This window comes from Falco rusticolus, chromosome 12, assembly GCF_015220075.1.
Source record: "Falco rusticolus isolate bFalRus1 chromosome 12, bFalRus1.pri, whole genome shotgun sequence".
Classification (NCBI taxonomy): Eukaryota; Metazoa; Chordata; class Aves; order Falconiformes; family Falconidae; genus Falco; species Falco rusticolus.
Genome location: NC_051198.1, coordinates 5,959,305 through 5,980,232, shown reverse-complemented (window position 1 = coordinate 5,980,232; position 20,928 = coordinate 5,959,305). Strand labels below are relative to the sequence as shown.

General features: G+C 38.3%; 1 protein-coding gene across 5 annotated transcripts in view; it reads right to left on the bottom strand.

Moving 5' to 3' along the window:
• PLCB4 (phospholipase C beta 4) overlaps nt 1–20,928 on the bottom strand; it is a 208,706-nt gene that overhangs the window by 164,535 nt on the left and 23,243 nt on the right. The window contains exon 1 of one of the 5 annotated variants that reach the window (XM_037405511.1): nt 10,683–10,700. The exons of the other annotated variants lie outside the window; for them this stretch is intronic. The gene's annotated coding sequence lies outside the window, so the exon portion shown is untranslated. Of the gene's footprint in view, nt 1–10,682; nt 10,701–20,928 lie in introns of those variants that run through there. 5 annotated transcript variants of the gene reach the window in all.

Here is a 20,928-nt window from a genome sequence, read left to right as displayed (position 1 = left end):
GGGAGGAAAAGAACAGGAAGAAATAAAAGCTGCAAGCTCTTAAAATAGGACACAAAAAAGGCACCACACTAAGATTGCAGTACATTGTGTTTCTAGTAGCCGATTTAATTAACCTCACACACACACACACCCCCCATTAAGTCTTCAACTTACAATCAAACTGCTATTCCAGTAAGGAGTAGTTGTCTTACATTTACACACAGCATAAAAGTTTTCATTACTGCTTTAATGAAGCTGTGAGTGACATGGGCAAAACATCAGAAACAAGAACATTACCAATCTGAAAGCAGGTATGTTAACAAAACAAACCCAAGAAACTTCATTCTGTTGTGCTCTCCCTAGTTTCCCTCCAATTTCCTTCATTTTACTATTTTCCTATTTTTTTTAAACATCTCTATCCTAGCATTGAGTAACCTTTCAATGGATCTCCAGCACAAGTGAAATGGGAACACACCTGACTATTCAAGAGAAAAAGTGGAACTGTAATTAACACAGCACTGTCTAGCACACAAAGTAAACAAACTGGGGAAAGAATTCAAAAAATACCACTATTTATTTTTTGGTCACCTGATAAACGCCAAGGGGAAAGCTGAAATTTACCAGTTGGAAAGTGACTTACAACTGGACTAATATTCCTGAGGATAAATAAAATGTTTCAACAGTTTGGTCTGAAACATTACTGGCTTGGTTTTACAGTGTTCCAGACCTGAGGAAAACCCTCACCAGGTCACATCTCATTTAGCCCAACGAGCCAGTGAGACTCCAAATGGAAACCACACAACGTTCTGACCATGCCACTTTTCCAGTGACGTGTGACAATTCCTGAAAAATCCAAGTGTTACATAGAAATAAGTCAATGTCAGCAAGTCTTCCTTTATGCACAGTTTTCATGTGCCTTACAACTTTCCATGGAAGCAAACCTTCTCAGTGTCCTCCAGCACCCACAGAGCGCTTCCAGTAGCCCCCATTCAGGCTAGGACAGGCAGATCTTTCAAGTCCCAGAGGGGCAGGATTCAGAAGAAACCACAGCTGAGATCTCATCTCAGCCCTTGAGCATCTATGGAGAACCTCATCTTGAAACTACCAAAAATAAACGTTGGAATTATTTTCATGAAATTCTCCTCAAACTAGTTTTGTTCTAAAATAGAACCACCACTTATTTTCTGTTTGGTGGGGTTTCTTTGTTTGCTTGTTTTTTGGTTTGGTTTTTTTTTCAGTTTTGGGTGTGTGGGTTTTTTGTTGTGGGGTTTTTGGTTTTTGTTGGGTTTTTTTGGGGGGGTGTGTGTGTGGTTTTTTTGTTGTTGTGAGACACACACACACACCACACCCTCTCCGGATTGCGTTTTCTTGTATTCTAGAAGGGTACCTCTACATACGCATGAATGTAACTATATATAACACACCCTCCATCAATAATATATATTTTAAATATCTCTTTGCACATAGTATAGAGGTGGTTTATATTTCTATTTTAGAAATATTTTGAATGAAGTGTTATTTATAGTTACATGTATTTTATATATCCATATGGATAGACACTACTTACAGATAAGTATTTTTAGTTCTCCCTCGTAGAAGTAAGCATTTGTAGTACAGCAGGAAAACACACTATGTGTCTTACGTAGGGGGGTGGGGCAGGTTATCTAACCAAGATTATTTATTTATTTGACCCTTTCTTTTTTTCCTATGTATAGCATGGGCTTTGATGTTAAAGAGTTTTTATGAGAGAGTGACATTAAGATTGAAAAAATTGCATCAACATATGGAGTCTTTTTTGGTTCAAGTACTACAGACACCTGTGTCATGTAAGAGTTGGCATTTTTGATTGTACACACATAGCACAGAAGTCAATGTCAGTCAAATAGATGCATTTACTTAAAAATAAGTAAACATCAACAATGTAAGACTTCTATCTCACCAACTAGCCTTTACTATGCACACAGTATTAATCTGAAGCACATTTGTATCGTTAGAGATTTTACTTTCCTTAAGGCCTAAGCAAAGAAATAGCCTGAAAAAGGATATTCAGAAAAAGCCTTAGTGCCTGCAGAACACTAGTCATGTAGGAAGCGACAAGGAGAGCTGAACTGTGGTCCAAACTTTTAACGCATCTCCACCCATCTGCCCTTGTATAGGCAACTATGCAGAGCTGTGACACATTGTAAGAAGAGTTAGCAATTCACTGAAAAAATACTTGCATTTACCTCTTAATATTTTTTTTCTCTTTCCCTTTTTTCAAATTGAGTCATAAAATGATTCAGTTTTATTTCCACAGCCAGTATTATGTTCCTTTTCATTACCACCTGATTGTCTTTTTACCCCTTCACAAAATAACGCCAGGTCTACATGGGAGCTATTAAGGCACAGCTGTGAGAAGTATTCCACTGTCACTGAACTAAACAGCCTCCCTGACTTCATTCTGCAAGTTTGCCTCTGGGTATATTGCATGGTTGGGTTGAATGCCTGTCAACCTATGAGTCGTCCATTAGAGGCACATTCTCTCTTTGGAGAGAATATTTTACTCTCTTTAGAGACAATAATGTACCATTGCACTGTACTTTTGTCTCCCTTTGAACCAGAGATACAGCATTTGTGCATATCTGTCTTTGACAATAAGGCCTGCATAATAAATTCCTGAAAATTATGTTCAAATTAGTGGCTTATCTGCAGTCCAAGGCACACAGCTCCTTATTGCTATTTCAGGGTACATGATCCCCAGTCTTCTTGCTACCCAAATATACAGCTTGCATTTTGGTTCTGTCAATTAAATTGGTTCAGCAATTAAATTGCTGTCAACTGACCATCTAAAATTTCAATAGATAATTTTATTTTTCTTATGCATCACAAGATGTACTATATATACAACATACAACCAGGATACACAAACTAATTAGAGACATACAGTCTGCCGAATTTTCAGACGTTCAGTGCAATATTTGATGAGCATCTGTGCAAGTGCTTTTATAATAGTCAGTTCTGGGGAGGAAGGGTGTGTTTTATTAATGGAACTATTAAATCTTGCCCTTGCACTTATGATTGTTTTAAAAATTTACTCCCTCACTAATCCAGGTATTTCACACAGTTGCCATCCTTGTCTCTGCACTACAGCTCTACCAAACTCTTTCATTTCTTCCCTGCCTTCCCTCATACGCACCTTCTCTTTGCCTTTGTTGCTGCTCCTGACTCCCAGGTTGCCGTTTCCAAGTGACCCTTTAGCACTAACTTGCCTTTTCTTCAAAAGGGAGCCTGGAAGTTAAATGCATCAGAGATCTACTGATTTTCAGCATTCAAGTTATTCACGTCTCAGTTCTTCTGTCACAGAAGTGCAAGGGAGGTTCTCTTTGGCATTAAAAGAAACTATCAGCTATATCACAACCTATGGAAATCCAAGTAATTTCATCTTTGCTGGCAGGAATACAACTGTAGAGATATGAAAGGGAAAGAACTCTTTTCCAGAGCAAAGTGACTTTTCTGTACCACAATACTAATGCTGTTTACCTCAGGATAAAGAATGAAGTACAAACTATGCATTACACCATAAAACTAAATATTGCTCTTCCAGCCATAGAAAGCTGCTTCTTGCCCCAAGTGACTGCAGCCTCAGACCAGCAGTCAGCTTGCGGTCCAAAGTGTGAATAGTGCCCTTCCCGTGCATGACAGTGTAAGCACAGCAGCATCACAGAAGACTGTCACTCTGCATGTCACTAGTAAGTATGACAAACAGCAATATCTATTTTTATAAAATAATTATAAAATAAATTTATCAGTCTCAAATACAATCTAAGCTCCCACCATTTTATTTACATATTTCTTCAATAAAATTATTGTAAAAAATGCTTTTGTGGGGAAGTCAATACCTTGAGTGGTCCTGCAAATATTCACAAATTCAGGCAAGTACAGTTTCACTCTCTCCTACAATGTACTAAAACATCCTTGGATAACAGAACACCACCAAGATGAGAAAAAGCCCATCTGACACTTGGCTATCCAGACTAAAACTGCCCTAAAATATCTCGTATTAATACAATTATTTAAGTCATTCAACAGCCCCACTCAATGTTAGGTTCTGACATATCACAGCTCTCAATCTACAGCAAATCAAATGCAAACTACTGCTTTTCCCTGCAGATGTCTTGCTCAAGAGGGGATTTTATTCTGTAGTCTGTAAGTGCCCTAGAATTGATATGTATATGTTAATGGAACAGTATATAAAGTCACCTCAAAGGCAATTGGTTTGAAATTGTAAACCCCTACAGATGGGATGTAGGGTGACAAGTTAATTTAAAATTAGATTCCTAGATATAGTGCACACCGGGTAATTGAGAGAAGCGTGAGGAGGGAGAAGAAGGTTACTGCTCTATATTTGAAAAGGTGAATCCCTCCTTCATTAGAGGAGGAGGGGAAGGAAATCCAGAACCATACTGCACTAGAGACTGAGCTGCCCATTGCAAGGTTTTCGAAACAGCTGCAGGGATTGGGGATGGATGTTATCAGTGCTTATGCCTTTTCACTATGGGCAAAATCCATCCAAATTTAGGGAAGCCGTTGGGCAGCTGTTGGGGGAATACAGCAGGACCACTGAACACCCAGTCTCAAACAGGCAGGCTTGTGCCCTTCCACTGTCTTCTCCCTCTCCCATGGAGAGACAGCAGCAGAAATCCAGAACAGCAGTATTGCTTTAATCCCTGTCACTGCTCAGAACTGCCCAAGAACTTCCCTGGCAGAACGGTTCCTCTATGCCTTCCCACAGCACCAAGGCACTGCACCAAATCTGGTGCCCAGTTCCTTGCCACTCTCAGCTCAAAGACTGAATCTCCCACCCAGAGCCCATGCAGCAACCCCAGCCCCTTCCCAGTGCTGCACAACAGCAGCACCTACTACAACAGCTGTGCATGCTGGGGAAGAACAATCACCCTGTGGAGCATTTCTCCACTGCACCCAATGAATAACAGTATTTTGCCATTCCTAATTCTGCAAGGCCAGAGGGTGTGGTGGTTTTGCTGCAGACTATACTTCTACCTATGGTAATTATCATTTCTGGAATGCAACTACCATGTGAGACAAAAGGTAAGACCAAAGGGAAGCAAGAAGTAGTTAGCTTTAAGTTGTCAGCCAAGCATATCACTTACAGGAGGAACAGACAGAACAAAGACAACGAGCAGAAAATACAGTAGTTTCCTATTTTAATAATGATTCTAATTGCTGACATTCAATTATTCATACACAGCTACATGTCCCTATTGTGCCAGAAGCACCATAGGGGATTTGAAGATAGAGTTGGTATCCTGAACTTAGAAATACTTTGTCTTAAAAATTACTTCAAACACTTGTGTATGAAACATACGCAGCAATGTGAGCATTATGCATACTAGGAAATACGCCAAACACTGTAGGTTAAAGTAACTTGCACAAGAGTGCCCCGTTTTTAGCTCCTGAGGCTCCAGCATTTTGCCTAGTAATTTACACGAGTCCCAAAGTCTGTATTCTCGATTGACATTAGAACTGCAGTTGCAGGTAAGCACATACACACATTCAGAGAGCCACCAAGAAAGTAAATATACAAGCTGGACATAACATCTCTAGAGATGTTTCATGACTGAAAGAAAGCAGAAGCAGCAGTTAAATTATTTTTTAATGAAAAGATTAAAAAATAAAAATAGAATAAAAACTATACATGGAGCTCACAGAAAATAACAAGCAGTTCTGAATCAGCACAGCTGAAAAAATCCAATCAAATTTTTGTATCACCCTTTTTCAACTTTTCCAAGAGGAGTCAACCTAAAAGCACAAGGATGTAAAAATGTTTTAGTCTGGCAAAGTAAGAGAAGTTGCATTCCACAAAAGACCTAGTATTAGTTTTGTCACTGTTCCATTTGTCTTCAATGTCTTTTCTAATAAAACCTAGAAGAATGAAGGGTAATATAATTATTTATAAATCTCTATGTAAACAAAAAAGGATTGTCCCTGATTATTGTTTAGTACAGAATTAAACACGATATCAATATTAAATTATTAGGGACTGAGCTGTGTTTATGTTGACCTTACCTTCCAGCGATCGAGAATTTTCCATATACACTAAGTAGGAAATAGCTTACAGGACACAAAGTTGATTTTTATAACGTCAGACAAATTTGCTTTTCTGTCTAAACTAGATTTGTACAAGCAGCCTTACAGCCAGCGTCCAAGAGGCTTTTGTCTTCACCTGCATTATGAGGGGTTTTTTTAATTGATGCCAGATTAAGCTTTTTAGAATACATACCTTGAAACTACTGAAACACTAGGTAACAGTTGCTTATTCAAGCTCCCTTTATGCTAACAATTGACTGTCCACAGCTCCTTCTGTTAGCTAATCGCGCACTACTCTTTCTTGCATATTAGCCAAGGATTATTTGGAATAACTTTTCAGCTTTTTCTCTGATTACTAACTACCCTTCAGCCCCACAGGATCTGAGGAGACTCCGTGAAAAAAGCACATCTTATTCTTTGCTGCTGCTGTAAAAGAAGATGAAACTGAGGAAAGAAGAAACAGCTGACATTCTCCACCTGGCATTTGCATCTGTCAGCAAAGAGAAAGGAAGGGCAAACGAGATAGTAAGAGCATCACAATAATCCCCAGGGCCCTTATGCACACACAAAAGCACACGGTGCACATCTGTGATCCTGTAGACTTGAGAAAAGGAGATCACTGGTCACAAGCACAGAGTGCAGCACAGAACACACCTGGGGAATGAAGAACAGACATTCACATTTTTAAGACAATTCCTGCTCCTGCTAAATCACCTGGCCTTCACTTCCAGTGAAGTAAAAGATTCATGTATCACACACAGCCCTCTTCTACCTTTCTACCTTCACCACCTGTCTCACACTTGCCCTAACCTTTTCACTCAGCAAGTTACAAACACCACTGGTCTTACTTTCCCTGCGTAATAGTCTTTAACACTGCTTTTCTGAAAGAAGTCCTCTTGTCCAACAGGGCACCACTGTTGCTCTTCTCAGATATCTTTATTTACAATTCCCACATACTTTTGCTTTCAGGTATTCAGGACTATGCCTTCTTGTTTCCAAAGTTCTCAATTATTGCCTCCAAAAGCCTGCAGAAGCTGTGCACAAAAGAGAACTAATATACAGTGTATACATATATAGTGTTTTCCTCATCTAACAGCCTTCTTCATATGATATAAATAAAGACTGTCTTTGCAGACAAGCATTTATTCCTCCTGTCAATGAGGATGCTTGAGTTTCATTTTTAGCCCTTACTCGTCATAATCAGATATATATGGTTTCACCTGGGGGACTGAAACTGGACTTCAGACTACTCAGAAATTACGAAGTTCTCAATTTTAGGTTTGATGTGTTCTGGTTTAAGTTGTTCTTAAGAGATTTATCACTAGAATAAAGAAAGAAAAATAATTAAATCAGTGATACAAGATGGTATATGCCACTGTTGACACTGTATGTTAAAACCATTTGTGTGTTTAATATTAGCACAAAAATAAAACAAGCGTCATGAGATCCATGGGTTTCAAAGAGTGAAAACCATGAACACAAGGAAGATGTTGCAAGTACCTTAGATACTTAGTTGAACAGAAGAGGTTCTGGATACTTGTAAAATAAGGGATGAGTGTAAACTATGGAGGCACTCCCATAAATTCATGGTAAACAACTCAATCTTGAGAAGGGATACACAGGACCACAGGGATAAGAAAGTTACTAGAGAATGGCAACAATAACCTCCACGGATATGGTCTATTGATCTCAGAACTGAGGTTGCTCAAAAGTAAAGGTCAATCAGTAGGCATAGTGAGGAAGACTACAACCCTTCATCTGAAGAACCTGACAACCACCCAAAGGCCACCAGGAAAAATGACTGTGCATGTGGACCAGACAATTGCATATGTTGAGTTCCAGTAAATCTCATGTACATGTAAATGAGTTCTTGGAAGTCTTGTGAATACGTATAACTTTATGGTATATACTTTCCAAAAATTTGCCAGATTCTGGGAGCTTTTATGGTGGAGCTATCCCCAGTGCTACCACAGCACTGCAATAAAGAATACCTTACTTAATAACAGTCTGCTGTTAATGAGTTTTATTATATCGGACTCCTTACCCAGCTGCACCTAGCTTCCCACTTCGGTGAGGTTAGAAAGTGAGGGGGTTTGGATGTTGCAGATCTTTGTATCGGGTTTCCCTTACACACCATTTAGCTGGCACAGGCAAACAGACCCTGTTTCATTGTTATTTTTCTGGGTGTGGGACAGTTTTTTATTTCTTCAGAAACAAAACCAGAATCAAACATGATGCTTTGTACTTCAGAAGAAATTTTGTGTTTTGCTGTCCTTTAATTTAGCTCCAACCAGTGACTACTGCGGTCCAACGTATCTGCTCCATCAACTCCAACCAATGCTACATGCTCCTCTACTCCATCATTCCGCAGTTCCGCTACAATACTTTAATTCACTGAAGCCCTGGAAGCTGTTCTTAACATTTCCCCTAATTCTGCAGACAGAATGCAAATTCATACACTTCAAATACGCTATAGGAAAGCAATGTACTGAGAAAGAACCATTTGTGTAGCACCAGTAGATTCCACATGGTCAGTAAAAAAAAAAGACAAAAGAATCCATTTGTGATGAAAAACACATTATCCATGACAAGGCCAAGAACTAGTTCCCCAAGAACTAGTTCCAGCAGCACTAGCCGAATGATAACCTAGATTTTGCTTTTAATTAGTTTTAATTTCTGCAGCCAGTATGTCTAAGAAAGGCACAGCTGGTGAAATCCTGGCACCCCAAACTAGGAGAGCAATATTTCTGTTCATCTTAAGAAGATCAGGATTTTCATCTGTTGCTACAGTAGCAAATAAATATGGTATTCACTTCTTCGCACTGGATATGATCTCAGAAACAGCTAAATAGGGGCGGGGGGGGGGGGGTAAGTGGCCACATCATTTGCTTAGTTCAACAGCATGCAGACACTTCTAACTTGCTTGGCTTTTGTATTCAAGCTCATTACAGAACTCAGAGGAAAGGAACTTAACTTTATCCTTCACATGCATGGAAAGCAACAAAATCTCATTCTCCACAAGCTTCAAACCTGTTACAGAGCAGATCCAGGGTTCTGATAAACAAAAGCTGACTACAAATATTTCTTGCCATACAAACCATGTGGAGAAAAGAACAGCAAGATCAGCTGCAGCCATACTAAATTCAGAGTAAGATCCAAAGTATATTTCTTCATATCTTCTAAGAGATGGAAATACAAATTTGGCATTTTAAATTCACCCAAACAGCTGACCCTTTTTTTTTTGCCAGAAACAGTGTTCTATTGTACTGTATTTTTTCTTTTAATAACAGGTTGCTGATCAAAAAATAAAAACTCTGCACTTTTTTAAATTGCTCAGTACAATTACAGTGAGAACACCAGCTCTTGCCTGCCTAAAAAAAATAAGAATCATCACTGTGACTGACACATCATTGCATCAGAATACTCTTCTGATGCTGTTTTCCTAGCTTCCTTTATACCTTAATGCAACTGGGATGCAAATGGAAAAGCTGAAAGCAAGAATACTTAAAACAGGATGGTTCCTGCAACAAGAAATACCAGAAATGCAAAAATACTTCACGGTATCAGCAGAGATCCTAACGTGACTGTGCTAACTGCTCTCTGACAGATAGAAGGGCACGTTTTTTGAAGACTTCTTAAGCAGTGGAAAAATGGCATAAAAAAGCGATACAAGAATCCAAAAATTAGTCAACACAAAGGACCTATTCCTGCACCTCAGATCCATGATGTCTCCGCTGAAGCTATCAGCTGACAGATTTATAGGGGAGTACAAGATGAGAGTAAAAGCACATCAGTACACCATGAGATACTTTTAGCACCAAAGTATTGTAGAACAACCACCAAAACACTGACACTGTCAAAAACTGTGCAGGCTACACAATCTACCACAGGAGCTGCAACACTTTGTGAAAATACCTCATCATATCAACAGTTTTGCCAACCAAATTAAATAAACTGAAGTGAAAGATGAGAGAGAAGGGTCAAAAAAACCCCAAACAAAACCTAAAAAATACCACCAAGACCACCACAACAAAAATCTATACTATTTCTCTTTTAAAGCCCATTAATGCAACTAGAATATCTGATCCCACTGATTTTAGCAGGCTATATAGCAAAACAATGAATAACAAGTCTTCTTTGTATTTACACATCAGGGGTGATTCAACCGATGCAAAATGCTATATTTCCTATGAAGCGTACTGGCTGGAAAGCTGTCCAGGGATTAGAACAAATAAAGACTATTCAAGGCTCTTTCCCTTAAATTTGATTCTACTCCAGTAAAACCATTGGATTTTTCCTTTCAACTCCGAGAAGGATTCAGCCTTAAATTACAATAGTCTGATAGCTAAATTTACAGAAGTGGCAATAGCCTGAAAATACAGAACCTCAGAGAGAAAAGAGAACTCATGAAAAAATAAACCTTATGGGATTATCAATTAAGATATTTTAGCTTCCAAACTTAAAATAAATGGAAAATATGCCATATGAACCTCTGTAGATATTAAATTATTTTATTTTTATTATATTGAGACCCATAATTGCACCTGGAAGGAAGGAAAAACTGGATCACTTTGTCCCCATTGGTCTAAAAGCACAAGTACCATCAAGAGACATACCTGACTCACTGGCAGAATGAGCAGCGATGAGACCTGCATTAGCAAGCTTCACATGAAAAAAAATAATTAGGACAGTCAGAAAATTTCAGAGAATTTAATTGTTCACATAGCTAAGAAATAAAATCCCCACTATTCTGGAATTTCAATGAAACAATACCCGAGTAAGGAGTGCCACATCTCTCCCTTTGTAAATACTGCCACGTATTTCATTACATATGCTAAATAAACCCACTTTTGGACCCTAACTTTATCCTCCATTGTGTGCCTGATATTCAAAACTTAGGATTTGTTTTAGAAAATTTGTTTTCGACTGTACAACCCAGTTGGTAGGTAGGCTACAGAAAACAGAATCCTTTACTGAATCACATGTGTATGCATTTCACCAGGTAAGTTTGAGAAATTTGCCTTTATTCCTTCTGTACAGTATTATGTGTATTTGCATAGAAATCTTCTAAGTAAAAACAGGACTGGCTTGACTGGAGTTCATAACGTCGCCTCAGAGAACCAAGGTGTTTATGCTGAAGAGTAATTTGCCTATGGAGAGAACTTACGCATAAAAAGCAAGCAGAGACTAAGGGTCTCTGCACTTAGTATTAAGCATGACAATGAGAAAATTAAGAAATACTAAAACAGAAATGTATTTACAGCAAGACATAATCAAGACTCAAGTTTAAGCCCACTAGCTTGCTCCCATCCTGCTCTTTATTTAGAAGTGGTTCAATTGCACCAGAATGCAAGTAAAACAGAAATGTTTGCATAAGAAGGGCCTTGATAGTACTGCTTTTTGAAAAATTGTTATAAAGGAATGTTCTTGTAACAGACTTATGAAAGTAGTCTTTCTTATAAGCCTAATGGCTGCATGAAGCTAAACAATACCTTCAGTGAAGCAGAAGCCAGCAGCTTTCCTAATGCAGCTCATAAAATCAGTGTATGCAAATTTCTAACCACCACCTATTTCAATTTCCACACGTCAATATCCCTCATTTACAGTTCATCTAAAAAGACTAACAAACCATCTGTACCTCTGTTGAAGTAAAACTTACACAAATCACTTCACTGAAAAAAGGAGAATATTTTAGACTAAAACATGTAGAACAAAATGTTTGTTTCTACTCTTAAAAAAAGGGAGGTGAGTAAATCTGAACTATTTATTTCATTACCTTTTCTATCTTTTCAAAGGATGTTACGAAACAGACACACCTGATACAAACAAACATCTAAGTGGAACTGACACACTACAGCAAACATTTTGCTTACCAGAAACATTTATAATTCAATTTGGAGACATTAGCAAATGTTAGCTTTCTGACTGTCCTCTTAATGGGTTCTTTAACAACTCAGTAGATGCACAGTAACTGTGGGTATATTAGGATAATCAGTCCCAGGAGTAAATTATTCCATCTAACCTTTTACTAATGTTTAAAACCCAAAAATTACTAAGAGAAAGATCTATTTCAAGCAACAGAGACCTTCTGGTTCAAAGGAAATCTGTCTGGTGGACATGATACTGGATTTTCTCGCTTATGTAACAAATAAATTCGAAGTAATTATATCCTGAAAATTTGTTTTGATGTTTGGGAAACTTCTGGATGATTTAGTTACTCCAGTCTTTGAAGCGTGGTGCAGATGTGCAAAATCCCACAAAGGAAACAAGAGAAATTTTATTTGACAATTAAAAAGCACAAATAAAATTTAGTCTGCTTCAGAATTCTAGTTTCTGGGCTTTTAAAATAATTTTTAATACTTTGTTGAACAGGTTGTTATTTTAAATGACCATCACTAAGGTCTTTTAGCAAAAGGATCAAAGTCTATTAGACTATACCATCAAAGTCCAAATAAAACACATACATTTCCAAGTGTCAAAACATGGTGTCTTTCGCAACCCTGGGCTCCTAAAAAAAAAAAAAAAAAAAAAAGGTACTGACTTACTGGCTTCACTGTGAAATGGAACAACATGCTTTTTAAAATGCTTTTTAAAAGCATTATTAAAAAAAACCACCACCACCACACACACAAGAAAAACCCACCAAAACAAAAAAACTGCCCAACATTTCAGGATCCTCCAGTCACCAAGAGAATTCAGGTACAAATTTCAGTAACTAAAGAGAAGGAAGATTTCTTTTTTCACCTTTCTGTAAAGTGTCAAGATGTAATATTAATTCTTCCTGTTCTAAGAAAATCTAAAGAGGACTACCAAGCTATTAAACCTTTCAGTGGATCATTTATGGTATGAGTTATTAGCATAATTGGGGGCACACTTTATTCTGACCTTTGCAAAACTTTCATTTCCCAAATGTGATAGATACAAAGTGCTTTTATAATACCAATAATGATTATTTCCTATGGGAAGCTACCAATTATAAGTTGGTGAAAAACGCTATACCGGATGTACATTGAGAAAATGAACACACCTACCAACCATCAGACTAATTAAAGCCATTCTTCAAATATTAATAAAGTTTTTCACTTCCATGAAATATAACCTGTACATTTTAGTTCAACTGCATCCTTGTCGGGTCATTCATTCAACAATAATAAATGTCTGATTAGTGTTTAAATACAGCACTTATGCTGAACATTCACCTTTCCCTGGCAGTAAACCAACACATGTGGGAAGCTGTTTTAATGTTTAACCACTTGAGTCACATTCATGTTGTTTATATCAAGTCACATCAAATGCCAGCAAAAATACTCAAATACAGTAACAAACCCCTTGTGATCTGGACACAATTCTTAAAAATGATGTATATAAAAAAGTAAGCGCAGAAAAGATCACATATAAGGATAAGCAATAAACTGTCAAACAGCATGTGTTTTGGTTTTATAATACTGACTCCAGTACATTCTGGCAAGGTCACAAGTACAACAGCTAGCTGATTCAATAGCATAATTTCCTGATCTTCTGTCACCTGCTGTCTTGTATAACATGCTGCCAAAGGTTGGGAGCTAATGCGCACCAAGAAAAGAAGGGACAGAGAGGGTGAGTGTAGCCTGCCAAAATTCACAACTGCACTAACTTGACAGTTAAAGACAACCGCTTTCCCACCAATACACCCTCAACTACCCAGCGTGCCCAGGTCTGTATGTGGGCATGAGGCATGCCAGAGTAGGAGCGTGTTTTAGCAATACCAGCCTCAGGCACCTAGTTTGCAAAGCATCTGTTAACAGCAGTGAAACCACAGCACACAGAAACAGGGAAGCCTTCCAGAAAACGCAGGAGGTATGGCAAATTCAATCCCTTCACAGGTAGCCCTCCCTGGCTTTTTAAAGCTCTCCCTGGATCCCACTGGATGAATAGGTAAGAGTTCGTAGGCTGCAGAATCGTACTAGTAAGTAAAAGAATCCCTATTAAGGAATACTCAGGGGACAATCATGTACTCCCACACCACAGAGTAAGCTCCAGCTCTTACAGATTAGCCATTCTGTACAGTGTTGCTTTGGCTATATTACCTTATATTTAAAAGGCATTTGCATGATTTCCCATTTATGCTCTTGCCAATTTGCAAACCTTCACAAATATTTATGATTCCAGATGAGATGGACGTTAAAGTGAACATACTTTTACTACATTGTCACAGCACCTGTAGATTAACACGGAAGAGTATTAATAATGACAAATCTTATTCCAAGTTTTTTGACAATAGAAAACACTCCATGCTGATCTATCAATGATGAAGAAAGGAAAGCTTTTGATTTCCTTTAAAATATTCACCTGGAAACTGGCTCAAGTGTTTAGCATTTTAAAAGGGTAAAATGCCCGCTTCACAAATTGTGTATATATACAATTTATAAAGAAAAAAAAAGTTCTAGAGTCCAGGCAACAAACTGCTCAATTAAGACACGTAAAGGAAAAAGCCCAGTTAAACCAAAACAAATAATTTAAAACACACTTAGAGAAGTTTATCTTTTAGGTTTTTCAGAAAAATCTTGGTAGTCGCTTACCTACATCCTTAAAAACAAATGCATTTACACAAAAGCAGCACACACAAAAGCCAAATGGTTTTCAGGCAGACCTAGATTACTTGTAGACAGGCTTGTAAATCCAAACATTTTTCTATATCTTGGGGCTGGGGGAAAAACTACTTTATTGGGTCTAAAGACTTCACTTTGCTCAGTTCCAACACAGCCACAGACAAATACTGTGCCAATATCCGATATGGACCCTTCAGAGTTAAGGCAGACAGAACTGCTTTTTTACAGGAAAAATGGGTACCAACTTCAAATTCAGCAAACTCAAGTTCCAATTAATCTGAACCAAAAACTTCCCTCATTATAAGTCCAGTATTAAAAAATATTTGATCTGCCTTTCAGAGAGGGAATTAAATTCCTTAGTGGACTACATGTAGGACTCAACATGTGTAAAAGCACACCTTATTAGGCAAAATTTTAAACCTCCTTTATTTAGTTTTCAAAGTGAAAGTTTCAGAAATAACTTGGACAGAGTTACTAAATACTAATGTGAACCAGGCATGCCTGACCATCTTGCTGGAAAGGACCTACTGAATTCATAGAGCCAGATGCTCAGCTTAGGTGAATTCAAACCAAATACAAGCCACAAATATTTTAATAGCTAGGTTAACTGGCTTTTCTCCTCCCATAAGCTCTCACAAGAAGCAAAGATGGGGTTGCTTTCTCAAGGCTAAAACAGAGCTCAGCATGAAGAAAATGACTGAACGATTTTTTTGTCAGACTGACCAACCCTCTTGCTCACAACCAGGAACCGGATATATACACCTGACCATCTAGACCTGATTTAATGAGGGAAGTGAAGGACTGCTTCCTTTGTATGAGAAGAGTCTGATCATCAGACCATTTATGAAAACATCCACTGCAAAACAAGTATAGTCAAAGTTTTCCACATGCACAAGTGTCTGAGAAAAGGACTCTGCAGATCTTGAAAAAACAGTCTATATATCACCATAAGAATTACAAGTAATATCTACAGCAGCTCCAAAGATACGCTCCCAACTGCTAACCCAGACTGCAAAAGATCTCATAATGCTCTTGTTTACGATTTGTATTTTCAGTCTGGTACAGATCAAACAGCAAAAAGTGCAGCTATGAAATCTAAGTAGATTTACTCACTACTTTTCATTGTAATGTTTAACAAGTCTTACCAATTTAGAAAAGAAACAACAGTTAAATATAAACAATTGAAGAGTAGAATGTATGTCATTAAGCAATTAACAACATTCCATATTTCTCTTTCCCCTTTGTTTTACAGAAAAAAAAAACAAACTAGACAGCAGTTTCATCACTCCACATACTGTAACTTTCAAAACTTGGCAAAGCAACTTTTACACATTGTGTTCCAGATCAAATAATATGTGATTCAAAGATCTGGCAGCAGCTCTTTTGGGAGCTATTTCTTACTTTTCTGGCATATACAACCTGTCGAGTTTAGAAAATTTACTCTTAGTAGATTAAGAGGATGTACACAGAGAAAGGGGAAATCAGCGTAACCACACTAATTATAAATGAAGTTTTGAATGCAAATTTGATTTGCCACAGAGACTTCCACTGCCTGCAAGAGATCATTCTGATGCAGAACAGCACATGCCATCTTCCCAAATTCCAGTTTTCGCAGGTACTGCGATCAAGAAGGATTTGTTTAGGTAAACAGCTGCCAGTAGAGCAGACTCCATAACTATGTTGCATACACACACACACTCTCTGTCCTCTAATGCAATACTCATTAAGAGCAGCAAAATTACAACAGATAAGATATGAACACTAGAACAAAAGCGGGTTCTGGGAAAGCCACAGGATGGTATGGAGTTTTGCCTTTGATTAGAATCTGTTTACTTAAATACTCAACCAAGCATTGCTTCTCTAAACTAGACCACAAAATAATTAGAGAAAACATCCCCAAACTATGGAAAATTTCAGAGGGTTTAGAGAAGTTGAAAACACAAAAAGAAAAAAAATCCTTTCCAAATACAATGCATTTTCTGGCAGTAATTCAGTAATTTTCTTTTTGGCTTCACCAGAAAACAGTAGGAGCTAAAGATGAATGCACTGTTCATGTGGCCTAAGATGACCATCAGTTTAAAAGCAAAGACATATTAGGCAAATAATCTTGGTGTACCAATACTAGGTCTCAGCAGAGAGTTTCAACAGGAGAGTCAGAAATGAAAAAAACATTTTGTCCAAACTCAGCTGTGCACATGACCTTGCTTTCTTCCCCACCACATATCTATTTCCTATACCTGATAGTTTTATTACTAGATTTCCCACTTTTTCTATCTTGCTTCATTTATTTTGAAGTTCTCCTGATACCATCCAGATTGTTCTGATTACTTGTTCACCTCCCTTTCTCTCTTTTTCATATGCTTGGCCTCAGTTAAGTCAGTAACAAAAATCCCACTGACCTGTCTGCAAAGGAATCGCTTTGGGAACACTGGGAATGTCACTCACTGTATCTGCCTCTGCCACCATTGCCCTTCAGCTCTCACACCGAGTCATGCCACGTGAGTTTACGTTGAGAAACCAGTAAGGGAATACTTTCCTCCACTCCTTGCTACCCTAATCCCTCCATTTTGAGACACGTACTCCTGCTAGTTAGTCAGCGCAGACTCTTGTGGTCTGGTTTCCTCCTGAAGCCAATTTAATTAACTACTAAGGAAGAGAGCAACCCAGAAGAAAAAAAAGGAGGAGGGAGAAGGGAAGCCACAAAAAACCCAATACGTTTTAGTGACTTGAGCCTACACAGAATTAAATGGTTTGCAATAACTCCCACCTTCTTCACATTTTCCCAAGACCTAACAATATAAACTGCCATCCCATGTCTCGCATTTTCTGACCAGTTCTTCTGACATTGTCCACCTTTGCATACAAGGCCAGGTCTTTGCACATTTTAAAAGAACAAGATTCTAACTTTGTGTACTTAGGAAATATAAATTTTGCATGTAATAACACCATAGCTTAGTTCCTTATATAACATTCCCATACGTTTCCAAAATACAGCAAATAGTCTTTCCTTCCTGAAGAGTGGCAGATAAATCTTAAAGGGAACATTTTACAAGGCACTCACTTAAAGAGATACCCAGGCAAAACAAATCAATCTCTCTCAGCCCAAGAGAACTCATACCATGAACAACGAAAACATACAGGAGCCAAGATTTGTTTCCTCTCTTTTTCTGCATTAGAATTTCTGAAGATTCAGGCACGGTTTAAGACAGACCTACCATGGGACAGTCTGAGGCAGCAGTTAGGTAAAACTTCAAGAGTCACCTCCAAAACTCCACTAGTCACACATTCTTTCCTCACTAACCTCTGCTCTGCTAGCACAAATGAAAAACAATTCAGCTGAAGAAAAATCATAAAATCATAGTACAGTTGGGTTAGAAAGAACCTTTAAAGGTCCTCTAGTCCGATTCCCCTGCAATGAACAGGCACATCTCAACTATATCAGGTTTCTCAGGGCCCTGCCCAGCCTGACCTTGAATATTTCCAAGGATGGGGCATCTACCACCTCTTTGGGCAACCTGTACCAGTGTTTCACCACCTCCATCATGAAAAATTTCTTCCTTATGTCTAGTCTAAATCTACCCTCTTTCAGTTAACCCTGTCCTATCACAACAAACCCTACTAAAAAGTGTATCCCCATCTTTAAGTCCACTTCAAGTATTGAAGGGCCACAATAAGGTCCCCCAGAGAATTCTCTTCTGCAGGTTAAAAATAACCTTATAATAATTTGTTTAGCAGGTCTACTTTTCAGCCAGATTACTGATTCGCTACTTACACAGCCTTTCAGTGTGAACAAGCATCCAGGGACAAGAAATTAGAGGTTTGGAGTGAGACTGGGGACTACTTTATCAGAAGTGTCAGTTTTAACGTACATGAAACTATAGGGAACCTGACAACTGAAACAGTAACTACTGCCATAAGCTAGGCTTTTGCTGTCACTAGCTTTTTAGCTTCCAGAGCTCTGCCTCTGCTCTGAACCACCACCGTGTCTCAGTCTGAGACCTTCACCAGTATATACTTTCTGCTCCTTCCATGCTCACCCTTCTCACCAAGCTCTACCCATCACTGGATTTTGCTGTAATTTAACAGAATAGTCTTTCAAAGGAAAATACAAAGACTACAGGATCACAAACAGCAGAGAATGTTTGAAAACAATGCTTCATCTGGATGCAATAAGCTTCGTTTATTTTTCTTTTGCCTCTCTATTTTTGTTTTATACTGTTGACTCTTAAGTTTTAATGATGGAAGATATTTTAAGCATTCCTGACCTAGAAATGTGCTAAGAATAAGAGAACTTTTATAAGGAAAATATTGTCCATCTGAAGGGACACTCAGTGCATACTCCACCTAAGTAAGCTATGCATGTTGCTTACAAACAGCAGATAACTTTTCAGTTAGAATTTTTTTCAGTTTTCAGAAATAACTCAATTTCCAGAAACCAGAGATAACATGTATAAAGAATCTGACAGGCTGTAGTATTCAATGGACCTGATTAAGAACATAGTAGTAAGATTGATGGCCAAAATAGATGATATGGAGCAAAATTTAGATCAGGTGGAAAATACCCACCACCACCACCCCCCCCCAAAAAAAAATATAATCTTAGTTGCTGTACTTATCATGGACAGTAAACAGATATCCAGTGGAGACACAGTCTAAAGCTAGGACTATAAACCTCTTTGGTCAGTTTGCTATTGTCAAAATAAACTGCACTGGTCTAACAAGAAGGCAGCTTCTCTTTATTCTCCCATATGAAGTGTCACTTCTATTTTGGGAGCAGCTACCATGCCCCATATCACAACCAGGAAGCAAATACTTGAGGACTAAAACCCATCCTCACTTATGTCAGTGCTTATATGAATATGCCCACCAGCTGTGACAACGGAGTTAGTGCAGATCCACACTGGCATAAGGAAAACAAGCACAAAATTTTTGTGCTTGTAGCACATAGATTACATAGAGACAAGTTCATCAAGGTTTGGTCTTTTCAAGTAAAGCAAGCAGTGTAACATTAGAAATTACAGTAGATAATTCTTACAAGTATGTTGGTGTGAGCAGCATCATATTAACAGTGCTTGTGTATGCACCTGCAGTACTTTCACAGCACAAGATGTCATCTGTGGCTTTATGGCACTATCTTGGAGGACCCAGAAATGTGAAAAAAATAGTCATGCAAATCTACGAAGCACTTCCTCAACTGTTAAAGCAAAACCAGTAGTCCCTTCAGATATAATTATCATAGCAGACACAATCTGTAAGCTTCAACACTCTTAAGAACCTAGGTTTTAGAAGAGTCAATAGCCAGTCTTTTATTTTGTGATTAAAAAAGGAAGGGAAAACTTCCACAATGGTATGATTAAGTGACCTATTAATGACCTTCCTGAATACAAGACGAAGCTGCATCATTTCACCCCCACTCTGTATCAGACTTGAGGCACAGGTGCTCTGCCTTTTGCCCCCACCCTGCCAGGGTCCATCAGAGCACACAGACCCCTTGATGAACAGGTTTCCATCTGGAACATACAGCAGGGTGGACAAACACAATTTACATGCTTTGAAAGGATGACGCAGTTAAGAGTATCTCTCCCAACTCTGTTTCACTATCTATGCCATAAGAACGGCTACCCTGAAGCAATCTGCCAGTACTCTGATATTATCCTTAACGTAACTATAGAAGATAAGTGTTTTGTTTTGTTTTTATGAAGGCTGCAGAACACACAGAAATAGGAAAAGAAAGAAAGAAAAAAAAAAGTATGCCATACACACAGATTAATATACCTAACACATTAGCTACTAATATTCCTGCCCTCCTTTAGTGATTCTAGCCAGTAGTCCATTAGGTGCTCATAAACTCCACGCTGAGGATCCCATTATTCAATAACACCTTCAAGCCACATTAATGGATAGCGTTTTAGTAGTGGGAACCTGTACACTCTTTCACAGTTCAGCTTATCTTTGGTGATGGCTCTAATTTGCATTTCTCCCTTCCTTCACCTTTGTTCAGTCAGGAAGGTATTTCAGCTTTTTCAGAGTAGGGGGGTGGGGGGAGTCAAACAGCAGTTTGAGAAAAATATCAGTGTTCCTTCACCACAGTCTGATTCAAATATAGCCTGCCTACAGGATAAACAGAGTCAATCAATGAATGCTCCAGTGTGCTGCTAAATACTAGACAGAATTAGTAGACTTTTCCACAAGGCTGGGCTGTACCCAAACTAGAGACTGAGGCCTTTCCCCGTATTGCCCATGTAAAAATACTTCCTTTTTAACAATAAGGTAC